Genomic DNA, 19,490 nt, shown 5'->3' with positions numbered 1-19,490 from the left:
AACATATAATGGGAGAAGATGAAGAAGTTAAAAGAGAAGAATATGTGATATAGCCAACTCAAGGCAAAGTTTAACAACAAATAGAAAATATCTCCAAAAGCATCTCAGGAAGAAGACAAATTAGAGACGAATGGGCAAAGAGAGCAATTGAAAAAGAGGGGATAAGGGAGAAATCTTTTTTTTTTTTTTTCAATGGTGGGAAGTATATCACTAATGAATGAATGTATGGGTGAAGAGAGATAGTCTGTAAAGGAAGATAAGGAATTTAGAATGGATATTATCTGTAGGAATTCATCTTGCTTCCAGGAAAGGATAACCAAAGCTCTGGAAGAGCAACTAAGACTCAAAGGAATGGGAAGGCATGGACCCAGGAAGAAACTTTGAAATAAATAAGAGGGAAAATTGACCAAAGGGAGGGAAAAGGTCAATAATGATAAAATAAGAGACATAGGAAGATTCTTATAGTGAAGCAGTATCTTCTCTATAACCTGTAGAAACTGATATTTCTAACAATAAGATAAAACATAAAAATGAGGAACAGGGCAATATTTGCAAGGGAATAAATGACATTTTTAGGAGAGGGAACCTAATCTAGGTTTCTCAAACATTTGAGGTTCAGTTTTCAGTTGGAGCTGTAGCAAGGTACTGTGCAGGCTGCAATGAGTTCCCCAGCTTTTGGTTCTCTCTCAACAACTTTCTTGATCCAACTCCACCACCTTCCTTCTCTGTAATCATGATAAAATAGGCCATCTTCTTCACCAAGGACTTCTTGGCTAGTTATATCATTGCTGCTATCTCCAAGAGTGTGGTGGTCCTGATCTACAGATGCAGCATGTAAGTAAACCAATTGCTGCAGATGAGCAATACCAGGGCATAATGCATGTATAGTCCAAATTCCAAAAGAATAAGGATGCTTTCCTTCTGGCAAGGTAACTTAGCAAATATCATCAATATTTCCCCACCCAGGCCTTTAATTTTGCCCTTAGGGATAAGTATAAGTAAGTGTTTTTGGGAGGAGTACACAAGCACACAATTCTGGAGGTATTTTGCTGGTGATCTTGCCTCTGGTAGTGCTGCTGGAGCCACTTCTCTTTGCTTTGTCTACCCCTTTTGATTTTGTGAGAACCTACTTGGCAGGTGATGTTAGAAAATCTGGCACTGGGAAAGAAATCAAAGGCCTGGGAGACTGCTTTGTGACAATCACCAAGTCTGATGGGATTTGTAGCTTGTGTCAGTGCAGGGTATCATTATCTACAGAGCAGCCTATTTTGGGATTTGCAATAGAGCAAAAGGTATGTTCCCAGATCCCAAGAACACTCATATGGTGATAAGTTAGATGACTTTACAAAAGGTGACTGCTGGGGCAGGTGTGGTCTCCTATTCCTCTATACAGGAAGCTGATACAGGAATGATGATGCAGTCTGGATACAAAGGAGCTGATATCAGGACACTAGGACAACTGGAAGATTGCTAGAGATGAAGCTGGCAAACCTTTCTTCAAGGATGACTAGTCTACTATTCTTAAGAGGCATGGCTTGTTCTGTATGATGAATGGAAGAAAATTCTCTAACTATAACCCAGGGGATTGAAACAGAACAATTCAAGGAACTGAGGCAGGACAATTTAGGGAAACTGAGGCAGAACAATAAAAGGAAACTGTGGCACAACAATGGCACAAGGTGAATTTGCTTCCCATGAGGAAATTCCTCCAATGCACACTTGGTCACTTTTGCACCTTTCATTCTTAGAATTGCTTGAATTCACTCTGAGATGAAATGGCTTGTCCAAAGTCACAAGGCTACTAAACTTTAGAGTTTGAACCTGTCATCATGTGAATTTCTTTAGGAAAGTGATTTATTTTCTTTTTTTTAGTAAACCCCTAGTGCTTCGTATATTAGCATCTTCTCATTAACTACTTGGTGATTAACTGCTGTCTGCAAAGCTAGTTCTCCATATTCTATTTTACTCTGCCTCACATTTATAGTTATGTGGCATATATTATAGCTGTATTGTGTACCTGCTTTTTAATCACTTTTTGAACTGAATGACTCATGTACTTTCATCAGTAACATCCAAATGATATATGTGTGGATGTCTTTTTGTAGAATTTAGCCTTAAATATCATTATCCTAAGGGAAAAAATCACCTTAATTAAGAACCTGCACATAAATATCAGAATAATCAACATTAAGAGTCTCTGTGGACAGTCATAATAAAATTTTATAATTACAGTGTTGAATCCTGTCTAGGTTTCTCTTTCTACTTTTCTCATTATTTCTTGGTGTATATGGTATTAATCATTTCCACCAGCACCTACTATGCCAGGAGAATATAAGCTTGTCAGTTTGCAACAAGCAGGAATGTAATATAATATAATTATAAATTTTTGGAAATCAATGACCTATTCTTACCTCTTCTTAATAAGATGAAAAGCATCAAATATATAATAATGCATGAATCATGGCTTCCATAATTAAATGTAAACTCACAACCACATGAAAATGTCATGAAAGAGGACATGCTAGTTTGTTCTGATCTAATGGCATTGCTACATATTTATCAAATAATTCAATGGAAAGGAGGAAATAAAGTTACTGTGAAAACGAGACTATTTAAAATAGTAAAATTAAAACCAAAGTATTCTTTAGCAGGATTTGGTTAGATGGGTAGACATTATGGTGCTTTTAATAATGGAAGGATGCCACTTGGTAAGGAGAACAATGTAAATGAGACTCCAGGTGAACTTGGTGAAAGATAATGTACCAAAATACACTTGTCTTTAATTTGTATCTCTGCCAATTATACTACTTCCAGAGCAATTAAACCAAGAAACTCTAATATCAAAGAGAATCAGTAGGACACATGATGAATTGGCTTCAAAATACCAGGCATGAAGTGTGAAGATTGTGCTGTAGTTGAGTGGGTTTTTGAAAACTTGGCTTAGAACTGGGTTTAGAATAGATCTGGAGCTGAAGGAATGAGAAAACTAGATCAAGGATCTATGGCAGATAGAGCAAGATCAAATTCCTGGAGCTAGGAAATTTAACCTAAATATAAAAGCAATAAAGTCGCCAAATTGTTTTGAAGTGTGGAACAAGGATTCCAGGCAGTTGACCTGGGTTTAGAATATTAGGTATCTACACTGTGTAAAGTTTGGTGGAAACAGGATCAGATTTCAACAATTCTGATCACAGATCAGGTCACTGATGTTGAATTTTGACCTTAAACTTTACTCAGACTTGACAAATATTTGACAGTTTCATTATAATAAATCATTATTCTATGATGTTAAAAGTTTTAGGCATTATCACTACATCCCTTCTAATGTTAATCAATGACTAGGTAAAAGAGGATGAAAGGGTATAAATAAACTGTCTGTAATAGCTTGCTTGTATATAAGGTTTTTCACCCTGCTGTATAATTTATTTAATCCCCTTTATAACTCTGAAAGGTAAATAGTATGATTATTTCTACTAATGTTGTAGAAACTGAGGCTCAACAAAGTTAATTTGTTCAGAGTAATTTAGCCAGTAAGTTGTAATTACAAATCAAATCCTGATTTTTCATCTTCATCAGAGATTTTTCTACTACTGCTCTTAAGTTGTACATTAGTATAGGTTCTAAGAGAGGTTCAAAATTTAGATAAGACATTGTCCTACCTCAGAGCTCAGTTAGTAGTAATATCTTTGCATAAACTGTACTTTGAACTTTAGTTTGATGATATAATTTAAAATAATTTTTTATTATGTGATGCTAACAGGAGCCTCCATTGGGTCCTTGTAGCTATGTGTATGGCAGATGTTAAAGCCCAAGAAAAGACTGCTCCAAAATGACTTCTTAAATTTGTTCATTAATTATTTTAAAAACTTCATTGTATTGGTATTTTGTTTGATATAATCTTTATTTCCACATATATCCTTTCCTGTCACCTGACTAGTAAACTATCATGTAGAACAAAAAAATTGAAACAAGAAAAAAAGCATTTTAGCAAAACTAACCAACATATTGACAGTGTGAATAATAGAAGCAGTAACAGCAGCAGCAAGAATATATGTAGCTCAAGATGACAGGAAAAGATAATAATAAATGTTGAAGGATTTGTGGGAAAACTGGGATTCTAATGCATTGTTAGGAGAGTTGTGAAATGATCTAACCATTCTGAAGAGCAATCTGGGACTATGCCCAAAAGGCTATAAAACTTTGACCCAGCGTGTCATTACTGGTCTTTATCCCAAAGAAATCATAAAGGATGAAAACGGATCCATAGGTGCATACGTGTCTGTAGCCATCTTTTTTGTGGTAGCAAAGAATTGGAAAATGAGTGGATGCCTATCAAGTGGGGAATGACTGAAAACATTGTAGTACATGAAGGTAATGGAATATTATTGTTCTATGAAAATGATGAATAAGCTGGAAAGCTTTATGTGAACTGATATTGAGTGAAACAAGCAGAACCAGGAATACATTGTACACAATAACAGCAAGAACAGAACATTTAATTCAGAAAGAAAAGACATGGATTTAAATTGTTTTTCCTTTATTTATTAACCATTTGACCTTGGTCAAATTATACAATATTAATGAGCCTCAGTTTACTTTTTGTCAAAATGGAGATGATGCATTATTTGACCTGTGATTGTTGTGAGGAAAGAACTTTGTAAACTATAAAATCTCATCTACAGTAAAATGAAAAAATTTGAATAGATTATCTCTAAGCTCCCTTCCATTCTATCATTCTGTGAAAAAAATTGATATATGTAGCTTTTATAAGAATCCTTTTCCTAGTCATAACTGTGAAAGATCTCATTTTTTTTCTATTTTAATTCCATTTGTCATTAGCAGCAGATTATCATCACTAAAAGGCCAGAAATTTCATTCCATTTGCATATAGCACAGTTTGTTCTGGATTAAAGGCCTAATAGAGAGACCACTGGACTTGGCTTTAGAAGCTTTGGGTTTGATTTCAGTTTTGCCACTTCCTGCATGACCCTGGGAAAAGTCACATAAATCATGAGATGGAAATTTTGGAATCAGAATATTTAACAAGACTTCCATGTTGGAATGACTTTTGGTTTGTTACAATCAATAGCTTAAGAGTGATTTTGTCTATAAACCCTCTCAAGTATTTAGTCTTCACTTGAACACAGCTGAAGATATTGGGGGAACTCAGAAAATCCTAAATGGTTAATTTCTCTGTTGGACAACCCTGATTACTAGAAAGGTTTTTTTGTTTATTTGTTTTGTTCTGTTCCTCCCACTCCTGCCCTTTATAACAGACTTCCATTCGCTGTTCCTAACTCTGCTTTCTGGACAAAGAAGAATAATTATTGTCCCATTTCCATGTAAGAACCCATCAGATATTTAAAGATGATCATTATTAACCCCTTAATAGTTCATATATGGCCCATGGGTCTCCTAGATATGTTTTTCTAGAACAGAGGGGATTAAAGTGTAGTTAGGAATTGTTTAATAAAAATATAGTACAACATAGATAATTTTAATTTGAAGTTTTCTAAGTCAATATGAATTTTTCAGTTTTTGTGTTTGATATCACTCCTTTATATGCTAATTTGTTAATGTCATTCTTTAATTATAGTGTCTCAAACAAAATGTCAGATCAGAAAATAATACAGTAGGGATGATCATCTCTCTCATCTCAGACATTATTTCATTTCTGAATCAGCCACATTGAATACACTTGGCAAACATTATCTAATCCAGCACTTTCATGTTAGAAATTAGAAATTTTCAGAGGTTAGTTATTTGCTTAATTTGAGGGATAGGTTAATTTAAAGAAAATTCTTATTTGAAAAAAAAAAAAAAAACAACAACAACAATGAAAAAACCCCTAAGAAATATTGAGAAAAAGATAAACAAAAATACTAATATTTTGTCTGAGCAGTACAATTGAAGATTTACTTAACTATCTCTTACTCCTAGTAGGAGGTAAGCTGGGTCATTCAATGGAGAGAGTTCTAAATCTGGAGTCAAGAAGACCTTACCCTGGATATCTCACTTAGTTCTGTTTGCCTCAGTTCCTTATCTGTAAAAGGAGCTGGAGAACAAATTGTCAAATTACTCCACCATATTTGCTAAGAAAACCCCAAATGACATCACAAAGAATCATATGTGAATGAATAACGGCAAGGAGAGCATTTGAGAGAAAAAAAATAAGACTAGATTGCTCCCATCCCATTCTCTTCTTTTCCCTCAGTAACTCAGGCTCTTTAGAACCCCAATGATTTTTTTAGAAGCTTTAACTCTATTGACTTGCTGAAGAATGTTTCTCTTATTTCCTATTAAAGTGAAGATCCATTGTCCTTATTTCAGAGGTTTCAAAGAAATTTATGTAAGTTCTGTGTCATAAAGGAACACAGTATTACAAAAATCTCTTTTGCTATGGAAATTCCACAAAAGCTTTTTTTTTTTTTTAGGCTACTTTAAGGCATTTAATCCAAATACTTTACAATCCTAAATTCAGCATTCTGTTATACCAGAACTTGAAGTAATAAGCTAAACATTTAAACTCTAGTTTGGCATTTTTTTTTTAATTGCCTTTTGGCTCTGTGATTAACTCACTATTTTTCCACCTTTTTATTGAGGCTTCCATAGTCCTGAATGGATTATCTTTTATCATCAAGTTAAAGAGAATTAAAATTGAATTTAATTTTGCTTATCTTTTTCTTGTATTCCCTAGGGTTTGCCAGGGTAGAAAATACATAGTGCTTAAAGTTGGCACTTAAATACCTATTGATTGATTGGTTTTCTTTTATTTCTCTAGATGTTTCCACTTTCTAGAAACCACTTGTTAGAAAATTTAAATTCTACCCAGAATTTGACAAACTCAAAGACCCCAGTTTTTGGAATAAGAACTCACTATTTGACAAAAATTACTGTCAAAATTGGAAACTAATATGGAGGAAACTAAACATTGACCCACAACTAACACTGTATACCAAGATAAAGTCAAAATGGGTTCATAATTTAGTCATTAAGAATGATATTATAAGCAAATTAGAAGACCATAAGATTGTTTACCTCTCAAATCTGAGGAGAAGGAAGGAATTTTTGACCAAAGAAGAACTGGATATCATTATTGAACACAAAGTGGATTATTTTGATTATATTAAGTTAAAAAATTTTTGTACAAACAAAACTAATGCAGACAAAATTGGAAGGGAAGCAATAAACTAGGAAAACATTTTTACATTCAGGGGTTCTAATAAAGGCCTCATTTCTAAAATATATAGAGAATTGACTCAAATTTATAAGAACTCAAGCTATTCTCCAACTGATAAATGATCAAAGAATATGAACAGACAATTTTCAGAGGAAGAAATTTCTAGTCATTTCTAGTCATATGAAAAGGTCCCTAAATCACTATTGATCAGAAAAATGCAAATTAAGACAACTCTGAGATACTATTATACATCTCTCAGATTGGCTAAGGAAAACCTAATTATGAATCTTGCAGAGAATATTAGTACAATTGTGAACAGATCCAACCATTCTGGAGAATAATTTGGAAATATGCCCAGAGAATTATCAAATTGTGTATAATCTTTGACCTGGCAGTGTTTGTATTGAGCTTATATTCCAAATAGATCTTAAAGGAGGGAAAGGGACCTCTATGTGGAAAAATGATTGTGATAGATCTTTTTGTAGTGGCAAGAAACAGGAAACTATATTGTATTTACATATGTTTTTATCATGTTTAATATATATTGGATTACTTACCATCTAGAGGAGGGAATGGGAAAAGGGGAAGGAAAATTGGAGCACAAGGTTTTTCAAGGATCAATGTTGAAAAATTATCCTTGCATATGTTTTGAAAAAAAAAAACTTCAACAAAAAATCAAAATAAAAAAATTCTACCCAGATGCCCATGAGAAATGAAGAGGATAAACACATGATCCTGAAGAAAATGGAATGCTCAACAGGATCTTCCTGATGCTCCAGATCCAGTGGAAGTACTGACTTGAAAGGGGAAGAGAAGGGCAAGTTATAATGAGACACTATTCCATTGCATGGAATTATAGAGCGGGAATCCCCTTTTGATGTATAAGTGAAAATGCCTCTAGTATTCTATGATGTTTTATATTTTTTAAAGCAGGTACTATGTGGCCAGCATATGAAGCAATCAAATAATGAAAGTCTGGTGTTCTGGAGTATATTTTAATCTAAAAAACCTCTCTATTAAAACATATACTCTGAAATATTCCTGCCCTTTTTGCATAGGCTTTAGAGATACTTCCATGCTGTGATGGAGCATGAAGATTATTAAATCTATTTTTAAGGGGATTAGTAATTTTAAGAAGGTTGGATACCAATTATTACTGAAAATTTTCAAATCCAAAAGCTCTATAGCCACAAGGTGTCACTGTTTCTCTGTTGTAGGATCATTAAAATCCATGCACTTTGTTACAGCTATCTTAGGCACTGTGAAATATAAATCACATTGTTTTGCTGAATACAGTTATATCAAAAGTAAATGTTATTTTACCCTTGTGAATTTTTCCTTCTTTCTTTTATATATCTTAAACATCTATCTCATTGTTTTTTGCTAATTTTCATTATCATAAATGCAATTTAACACTAATATATTTTCTGTAGCAAAGTTTATCTCATTTGAAATTTAAAAGATTTGATATATTTAGGAGAATTACTCTAATCTGTACATATATAATTTGATGGGTATAACTAGGGTAGGGTGCCAGGGTTTTGTCCCAGGGTGTTGAAATGTAGAAGGTATAGATAGCATTTACCATCCTCCAGCAAATATAAACAGCTAATTGCCAGAAGAAAAAAAAAATGACTTGAAATAAGAAGCTACTATGTATTTCTTCCTACTTCTGTCCTGGCCATCTCTCCTCATCCCTCAGTTTATGGGATACTTTGTCTCAAGGTCTGAGGACTCCTTGACTGATCAAAATGGAAGCTAGAAGGATGATTTCAAAGAGGCCTAGAGACCTACATGAACTAATGTTAAGTGAAATGAGCAGAACCAGGAGATCATTATACATGGCAACAATAAGAGTATATGACTATCAATTCTGATGGTTGAGGCTCTCTTCAACAATGAGATGATTCAGTCTACTTCCAATGATCTTGTGATGAAGAGAGCCATCTACACTCAAAAGAGAGTACTGTTGTAACTGAGTATGGATTACAAAATAGCATTTTATTTCTTTTTGTTGTTGTTTGCTTGCATTTTGTTTTCTTTCTCATTTTTTCCCTTTTTGATTTGATTTTTCTTGTGCAGCATGATAATTGTATAAATATGTAAACATTGTTGGTTGTGTATATTGTATTTAATTTATACTCTAACATATTTAACATTATTGGTCAACCTGCCATCTGGGGAGGGGGGAAGGAGGGAAAAAATTGGAAAAAAAAGTTTTGGCAATTGTCAACGTTATAAAATTACCCATGCAAATATCTGGTAAATAAAAACTATTATTATTTAAAATATGTAAACATTGGACTTAACATATATTTTAACATGTTTAACTTGGATGTTTAACATGGATTACTTGCCATCTAAGGGAGAGTGTGTGGGGGAAGGAAGGGAAAATTTGGAACACAAGATTTTGCAGAGGTCAGTGTTGGAAAATTAGCCATGCATATGTTTTGAAAATAAAAAGCTTTCATTTAAAAATAGATGCTAAATAGTTCAAGTATTACAATTTGTACAGAAACTATAGGAAGCATTTAAGAAGACTTATATTCAAATATAGACTCATACACTAATAGCTGTGACTCTGAACAAATCACTTAACTTTTGTTTACTCCAGATTCCTCATCTATGAAATGGGGATAATAATAGAATCTACCTCCTAGGGCTGTTATGAAGACCAAATGAGATGATAATTGTAAAGTGCTTAGTACAGTGCTTGGCATATAAATGTTATTAGCCCTGAATCTTTAAAATGGATATTAATCTTTCCTCGAAAACTCTGCAGGGTTTCAAAACTTAATGCAATTAGCTTGATGTAATCTATAAATGGAACTATCTCTAGCACTTTACTATCTATAGGTAATCCCTCTTCCAATTGGAACCTGCACTGGAGCTCACCTGCTAGCTAAATGGCACATAGGATATAATGCTGAGCTTAGACTCTAGAAGATCTGATTTCAAATCCAGTCTCAGATGCAGTAGCTGTCTGACAAACCTTTGTCTGCCTCAGTTTCCTCAACTGTAAAATGGGGATAATAATAGTACCTGTTTCCAGAATTATTACTGGATCAAATGACATAATATTAGTAAAGCACTTAGCACATATGTCTTTAAGACTGTAGGTGCTTAATAAGTGTTTGGTCCTCTAACCTTAGTGAATATCCATCTCCCTTTTTATGACCCACCTGATATTAATTATCAAAGGAGTTATCTTACAAGATTTTCTGTTATATCTTTCAAGGCATCTTACATATAATAAGTGATATTACACATAACAAAATGATAGTCACTTTGAAGAGAGCTTTTAAAGCAGTGTTTTGTTCTTCTGTATCAAAAACAATTTTGTAGTCAACTAAACAGTAAACACTGTGATAGCCTGTGTTTTCTCTATCTCTCAGGCAATTAGGCAATGTTAAAAATGTCTGTGGTAAGATGTTTCTGACTAATACCCTTATCTAGGATGTTGTTACATGAATACATTGTTATTAGAACTTTATAGAGATGAAAAATAGGCTTAGTCACTTTTTTCACTCTTCCTCAAATTCTTTCTCCAGATTCCTTGTGAATTAATCCCTCAACTTCCCTAAATTGCTGCCAGCATAGATTTTTCTCTCTCTGAATTTGATTAAATTGAGCTAATTTTCTATCTTTATCTCTTTGGGTCATTTTCATCTTATTGAAATTTGGAGCTATTATGTTAAGGGGAAAAATGATGTTTAATGGTTTCTGCTTTCTTTGATGAAAACACTGGAATAATGAATAAACATTTACTAAATACTTAACATGTTCCAGGTAGATGCTGAGCCCTGGGGATACAAAGATAAAAGTGAAATAGTCTATGGCTTAAATAGTTTACATTCTAACAGTGAGGTACCAATATGTGTCTCTGTGTTTTGTGTATATACATACATAAAGGCACACAGACTATGTATATTTGTATTGCTTATCTAACATATGCATATATCTTTGCATAATATACCAAATAGCCATGACTCTGATATGTGCGTGTATAAGTATACACACAACATACATCCATGTGGGTTTATTATATATAATTGTTGTAAAAAAATTTTAACAATGTAATTGCTAAAGGAAGGCATTAGCAATTGCACAGATCAAGTAAAATTTAATGTAGAAGGTGGCTTTTTTGGCACATCATTAAAGATACCAAGAATCATATTATTTCCATTTTTCTTCTCTTTGTTATCCTCTTTCCATTTATATCATTAAATGTCCTCTGGATGACTTTATTTAGTTGGATGTCTCAACAAGTTTTCATTAAAATGGTTTTACCCTCCACTGCTTTTCTCTGTATTAAAAAAGGTGACACTACTTATAACCTTCTGTCATCCTTTGCCATAAAATTCTATAAATGAGTTTATGTTCTAAGTGTTACCTTTGATTATCACTTCTCTTGGCAAGTAAGTTATGTGTTGGGTGAATAAGAAATATTTTTAATCTTTTCTTTTTTATTTCACTATGATTATTGATTTATATTAATTAAATTCTTTATGAAATAATTGTAGCTTTTATATCCATGGCTCGGTTTTCATTATCAATAATTTAGAATGTTTCAGGATCAAATTACTTTAATTGCATGACTTTTTTCCTCTTTGATTTTCCTGGCTGTGTTAATTTTGATCATGATTCCATCATAAGTAATGCTAATTCCTACACACTGAAATATAATCAACTTCATTTAAAAATATATTTTATAATTTGCTATTTTCAGAGCCCAGAGTCGTTTCTCAAATAAAGAATTTAAGGGGCATCTAGGTGGCACCGTAGATAGAGCACCAACCCTGAAGTCAAGAATACCTGAGTTCAAATCTTAATTTGAAATTAAGTTCAAAACTTAATACTTCCTAGAAGTGTGACCCTGGGGAAGTCATTTAACATCACTGCCTCAGCACACACACACACACACACACACACACACACACACACACACACACACATACACACACACAAACACACACACATATACAAAAAAATAAGATATATAAATATGAGGCTTCAGTTTCACATTATATTCTCCTACTCCCACCTTTGAGAGTAGTCTTTGAAAAAAAAGATAGGTTAACTTGATTTGAAGGATTTTTTGAGTTTATTGAATTTTTGCTTTCTTTATCTTTTGCAATAGAGTTAGAGAGCAAATAGTTGTTTACAAGTCTTTGCAAATACTTACTCATAATGTTACAATATGAAGCCACCAAATAGCTTATGAAGTGATGGTTATACATTAGGCCACAATAAAATCAATTCTTTTTCTTTTTTTCTTCTTCTTTCTTCCTCCTTCCTCCTCCTCTTTCTTCTTCCTCTTCCTCCTCTTCCTCCTCCTCCTCCACATCCTCCTCTTCCTCCATGGGATCAAGTCTCCTACCATATTAAGGATAATTTTTTTAAACAAATAGAGCACGGTCAACATAGTCAGGCTATAAACAGAAAACAATAATCAATGATTACAGAAACAATAGTCAATGACTACAATGATCTACTGTTTGAGAAAATCAAAGACTGGCTTCTGGGATAAGAACTCAGCACTTGACAAAAATTTCTAGGAAAACTGGAAAATAATATAGTGGAAACTAGGCATTGACCAACATCTAACACCCTATCCCAAGACAAGGTTGAAATGAATTCATGAATTAGACATAAAGATACAATAAGCAAATTAGGAGAAAAGTTCACCTCTCAGATCTGTGGAGAAGGAAGGTATTTATTTATTTATTTTTAATAGTTTTTATTTACCAGATATAGGCATGGGTAATTTTACAACATTGACAATTGCCGAATCTTTTGTTCTAATTTTTCCCTTCCTCCCCCCCACCCCAGATGGCAGGTTGACCAATGCATGTTAAATACGTTAAAGTATAAATTAAACAAATATATCTATATACGTCCATACAGTTATTTTGCTGTACAAAAAAACCTGTGTACAATTAGCCTGTGAAGAAAATCCAAAATGCAGGCAGACAAAAATAGAGGGATTGGGAATTCTATGTAGTGGTTCATAGTCATCTCCCAGAGTTCTTTCGCTGGGTGTAGCTGGTTCAGTTCATTACTGTTCAATTGGAACTGATTTGGTTCATCTCATTGTTGAAGCTACGTCCATCAGAATTGATCATCATATAATATTACTGTTGCCAGATACAATGATCTCCTGGTCCTGCTCATTTCACTCAGCATCAGTTCATGTAAGTCTCTCCAGGTCTTTCTGAAATCATCCTGTTGGTCATTTCTTACAGAACAATAATATTCCATCATATTCATATACCACAATTTATTTAGCCATTCTCCAATTGATGAGCATCCACTCAGTTTCCAGTTTTTGGCCACTACAAAGAGGACTGCCACAAACATTCTTGCACATATAGGTCCCTTTCCTGAGAAGGAAGGTATTTATGGCCAAAGAAGTACTAGAGAACATTACAAAATGTAAATGCATAATTTTGATTACATCAAATTAAAAATGTTATATACAAACAAAAACCAATATAGCCAAAACTAGAAGGGAAGCCGAAGGCTGGAAAAATTTTTACATCCTGTGTTTCTGATAAAAGTCTCATTTCTAAAATATATAGATAATTGATTCAAATTTATAAGAATACAAGATATTCCTCAATTGATGATTGAATGGCGAAAGGATATGAACAGACCATTTTCAGACAATGAAATGAAAGTCATTTTGACCTATGATGTTAAGAAAGGAAAGAATAAGTGTGGTGGTCTCTGTTATGCTTGATGAAAACTTTGACATCAATGAATAAATAGGCATTTACTAAATACTTAATATGCACCAGGCACATGCTATACCTGGGAATACAAAAATAAAATGATATAGAATATACATTCAAGTAACTTATAAATTAACAATGAAATCCAACATGTGGCTGTTTTTGGTGCATATATATATATATATATATATATATATATATATAGGCACACAAATTTTATATATATGCATATGTATATATATACAGACATATATGTGTGTATATATGTATTGATATCTAACATGTATGTATCCATCTTTGCATAATATGCCAATAGTCATAACTCTGATATGTGCATATACATGTATAAATATAACACACATATTAATGGGGGTGTATTATATAGAATCTGTATAAAAACAAAATGTAGCTGCCAAAGGAAAGCATTTGCAATTGGAAAGTTCAAGAAAAGTTTAATGTAGAAGGTGGATTTTTGGCAGCATTATCAAAGTTACCAAGAATCATGTCATTTACATTTTTTCATAGGAAACTATGCTCTAAATCACTATTGTTAAGAGAAATACCAAGTAAGACAACTCTTAGCACTTCATGCCTCTCAGATTGGCTAAGATGACAGGAAAAGATAATGGTAAATGCTGGAAAGGATTTGGGAAAACTGGGACACTGACACATTGTTGGTGGAATTGTGAAATGATCCAACCATTCTGGAGAGGGTTATAAAGCTGTACAAACCCTTTGATCCAGCAGTGTCACTGCTGGAGATCATAAAAATGGAAACACACATGCAAAACAGCAGCATCTCTTTTTGTAGTGAAGAAGAATTGGAAATGGAGTGGATGCCCATTAAATGGGGATTGGATGAATGAGTTATAAGAAGGTAATGGATATTATTGTTCTATAAGAAAAGATGAGTGACTAATTTCAGAAATGTCTGGAAAGACTTAAATGCACTGATTCTGATGCCGAGTGACGCAAGCAGGAAAAGGAAACATTGTACACAGTAGCAGCAAGATTGTGTGATGATTAACTATGATAGGTTTAGCTCTTCTTAGGATTGTGGTGATCCAAGAAAATTCCAGTAGACTTGTGATGGAAAATTGTGTCTTCATATAGAGAGAGAACTATGGAGACTAAATGTAGATTACAATATTTTCACCTTTTTTTGTCTGCTTTTTTTATCCTTTTTTTTCTGGAGTTTTTTACCCTTTTGGTCTATTTTTTCTTACACAATGTGACAAATATGGAAATATATTTAAAAGTATTGTACATGTACAACCTATATCAGATTGCTTACTGACTTGGGTAGTGGGGAGATAAGTAAGGGAGAGAAGAGAAAAAATTTGGAACACAAACTCTTGCAGAAATGAATGTTGACAATTATCTTTAAATGTATTTGAAAAAATAAAATACTATTTTAAAGATAAACAGAAGAAATCATCATAATGTAAGTCAAAGAAAAATAACTAAGGAACCCTAAGCAAAAATCCTCCACCCTCCTACCCCATTTATTACTCACAAATTGATATAGGGTGTCTATGTATCCCTTCTGCACACTACAATTATAGCCAGCAACAATAAACACCACTCTCTCTTAGAGACCCATTCCCTGAATTGGCCACAAGTTCTGAAAAGGAAGGAAATAGGGTAAATGTGGAAGAGAGATGTCTGTGGAGTTAGAAGAAAACCAAGAGTACTGTGTTCATTATAACTGCTTAATACTGTACAGGTAAAATGGGGATACAGCAGACAATTATAATGACTTCCAAAGTTTCCCCTCAGAAGTGTCTCAAAGAAACACTTTTCTACATGTTTATGACTAGGCCCAAGATGTCAGCCTGAGTACCAAAAAAGTAAGAAAATTAACTTCCTTCTTTTGGATCAATTTGTATGTTGAGCTCTTTCAGATGGCAACAGAAGAGTGAGTGAATGTGTGTTTATATGTAATTATGCTGTGATTGTGGGGCACAGAGGAGATAGTTTTTCTAAAAAAAGCCTCTGAGAAATCTTGAGAAAGTAAGTGTTTCGGTCTAAAATATAGAGCAAAATATAACAGAAAAATGGAGCAGCAGAAGGAAATTAATTAAATTTCAAGGGGAAAATTCCATTATTTCATTAGAGCAATATTTCTGAATGGTATATTTTTTCAGGAAGAGAATGGAAAAGGTGAGACCAAACTATCTGGAAAAATGCTCATCAAGACTCAGGAGAAAAAATGGATGAATGAGATGCTTTTACTTTCTTCCATGTCTTTGGGGAAATGTAAGGATAGAATTATGGAGGAAGATCACAGAGGGAGGCATAAGCATTAAGTATTGCCAGGAGAAGGGGTATATTGTGTAAGCCTAGCAAACTACTATCTCTGAAGTGGAGTATGCAGAGAGTACTGCTGTATTCTGATGTAATCTACTGTAGATATTTGAATAATGCAGATTTGCTACTTTAAAGAAATACATGTTGTTGCTTCCTTTTCAGCATACTTCAGGGACTAGGTTTCAGGTATAGAAATGTGTAATTTATCTTATTTCTTTTTACTTATATCTAGTAAACATATTTCCCTAATTGTACTTATTAATTAACTACCTTTTTGTAGTCTGGAAAATCTTATTATGCTTTATTTATTTAAGTCTACTCAGGAATGGGGGCAAATTCAAAAAAGTTTTCATGTTATAATCAATAATTGCCTATTGGTTGCATATATAAAGGCAGAAAATTATTACCCTATGAGTTTTTTATAATTTCTTTTTGTGGTTGACTTAGGGCCACTTATTTTTAGAGGTAATTGTTCTTTTTCTGAACAATCGATATCTAGTTTTCTCTGTTCATTCAAGATCCTGTGAATTTGACACTGAATAGTTATTTGAAATTAATATTTTAGGAGGAAAAGTTTTGTTGCTAAATGGTTAGCCAGCCTTAACAAAATACTCAAAAATTTTGAGGGGATACTATTTATTGTGTGATTATAATGTATGTAATGATCCTACTTATGACATTAAGAAGCAGCATGGCATAGTTATAGAATACTAGCAATGGAGTCAGGAAGACCTAGATCCAAGTCTTGCCTTGATACATACCAATTGTGTTTACCAAAGATCAGACACTTCTTGCTTTAATTCTCTAAGTCTGTAAGTTGACTTGTTTTGGGAGGAAATTTTCATAACAAAAGTTCATCATAACAATGAAATCATAGATTTAGCTTCCTTCCAAAAAGGTACCTAATAATGATAGAGTACCAGGTGGGCAAAATGATACAGGTCTATAATAGTTTTCCACAGAGAGCTAAAAAAAAAAAGGCATGATAAAACTTCTCTCAATTAGTCTCCCAACTTCCTCAATTGTTGGGAATCTGATTGTATAGGAGGGGCAGTTATGTAGCTAATCATACAAGAGAATTCAGTAGAATAGAAATAAGAATTGAATAAGTAACAATAATAGAGATTAGACTTAGAGTTGTGTGTATCTTGGTAGGCCCTGTAACATCATTCTATCCACACAAGTAGTAACTGATTTTTATGATAAATTACCCCAAAGAGGTCAGTTCTCTTTTAGTATTGGAAATATGACTGATTATACAACAATAAAACTATTTTGTAAACCTATATCATTTTGTTAATCAGTGGGGCAAGTATCTCATATGTTAAAAAAATTGCAAAATATTAAAATAGTTTCCCCTAAAAATAAAACCATATTTTTTAATGATGCAAATTAAATGAGTATTATTGTCCATGCTATATAATTATTGCAATGTAAACTTAAAAAATGTATTATTAGTTTACTATGTATTAGTAAATGAAGGGTAAATAATTCTTATTTATTATAATTGGTGACAATAGTTGTCGCCAAATTTTTCAGCAATAATAATGTATAAACTTTTGGAACTCTTCAAATCAGAACAGGTTTTGAATAAATTTTAAAATGATTGGTCTTTCTTAAAATAATTTTTTAACAATTGAAGCATTAAAAAAGAAATTCATGTGATATATATTTGATATATGCACATAAATATATATTTTTTCAGAGGAAGTTATATGCGTACACACATATACACACAATTGTATATACACATTGTAAATCTCAGTTCTGCCCTCCCCCTCATGACAGGGCAGGAATTGGTTGGAATCTCAGGCAGCATTGATCAGAGGGTCAAACATATGTACACACACATATATCTCCACACATGTATGTCTGTATGCACAGGCCCAGTCCAAATTTATATATTTAGTGAAAGAAAATCAAGTTTAAAGAATTATAAACTAACTATAAATGTATTAAGTCCCTCCATTAAATAGGTTGGGAGTGGAAGAATGGATAAATAATAAAGTCAAACAATTTGCTGCTTAAAAGAAATAATGTTTAACATACACAAATATATTCTTATATACAGAGTGAAAATGAGAGGATATTATGCATCACCTATTTCTAAAAAAGCTAAAGTTGCAATTGTGATTTCAGATAAGGAAAAAAATAAAAATTGAATAGTGAGAGACAAATGGGAAAACTACATTATAGTTAGAAGCAGGTAGGATAGTGACAAAGTAAAATTATATGCACCAAATGAAATAGGGTTTAAATTTTTAATATGCAAAACTATTTTGACAGTAACACAATAATAGTAGAAAAAATCTAATATTCTTCTTCTATTAGAGATATAATAACCCAACAGAAGGGCAAACCAGAAGAAAACTATAGAATTTTGAAATACAGGACCATTTGCTAGAAAAAAATATTTGATTGACCAATGGTAACTTCCACATTGGAATTATACACACATACGTATACATATATTGGTTACTTTATAAATTATCCTACTCTGATTAGTAAAGAAGCATTTATTAAGTAGTTAATTACATAATGATGGTCACTGTGTTAAACTCTTGGTTCTCAAAAACAAAAATAAAACAGTCCTTGCTTTCAAGAATCATATATTCTATTTGAGGAGACAATATGAATGCATATGTCTGTATGTACACATGTACACACATATGGACATGTATACACGTATACAGACACACACCCCCTATGGATACAATAAATATAAAGCAAAAGAAGGGCACTAACAACTAGATAGTCAAAAAATGCTTCTTGTAGAAGGTGATACTTCAGCTGTTCAGAATGTTCAGAATGAAAATGAGATTCCTAATAGTAGAGGCAGAAGAGATCATTTTAGCAATGGGGGACAACCAATGCAAAAATTAGTAGAGGGTGGGATGTCATGCATGAGGAACAGCAAGAAGAGCATTCTACTATAAAGTGACTACAAAGTAAAAGATGGTGAATCAGGGGCATCTAGATAGTGTAGTGGATAGAATACTGGTCCTAGAGTTAGGAGGACTTAAATTCAAATTCAGTTTTATATACCTTACCCTATTTGTGTGACTGGGCAAGTCACTTAATCCTGATCGCCTTACCAAAAGAAACGTTTGTGGGGATAATCATATGTAACAAAATTGAAAAAGTAGCTAGCACAAGGTTGGGAGTTTGTGATTGATCCTAAAGGTTATAAGGATGTTCTAAAGTTTATTAAATGAGAAAAGAATATGGTCATACTTACACTTTAGGAAAATTACTTTGGCAGTTAT

The 19,490-nt window shown here is 33.0% G+C and overlaps 1 pseudogene; it reads left to right on the top strand.

The window, feature by feature from the left end:
• Positions 1–733: 733 nt before the first annotated feature.
• LOC141547277 (ADP/ATP translocase 3-like) lies at positions 734–1,511 on the top strand (annotated as a pseudogene).
• Positions 1,512–19,490: the final 17,979 nt, after the last annotated feature.

This window comes from Sminthopsis crassicaudata, chromosome 6 (assembly GCF_048593235.1).
Source record: "Sminthopsis crassicaudata isolate SCR6 chromosome 6, ASM4859323v1, whole genome shotgun sequence".
NCBI lineage: Eukaryota > Metazoa > Chordata > Mammalia > Dasyuromorphia > Dasyuridae > Sminthopsis > Sminthopsis crassicaudata.
Note: the sequence above shows the minus strand (reverse complement) of the source record. Positions and strands in the feature narration are given on the sequence as shown.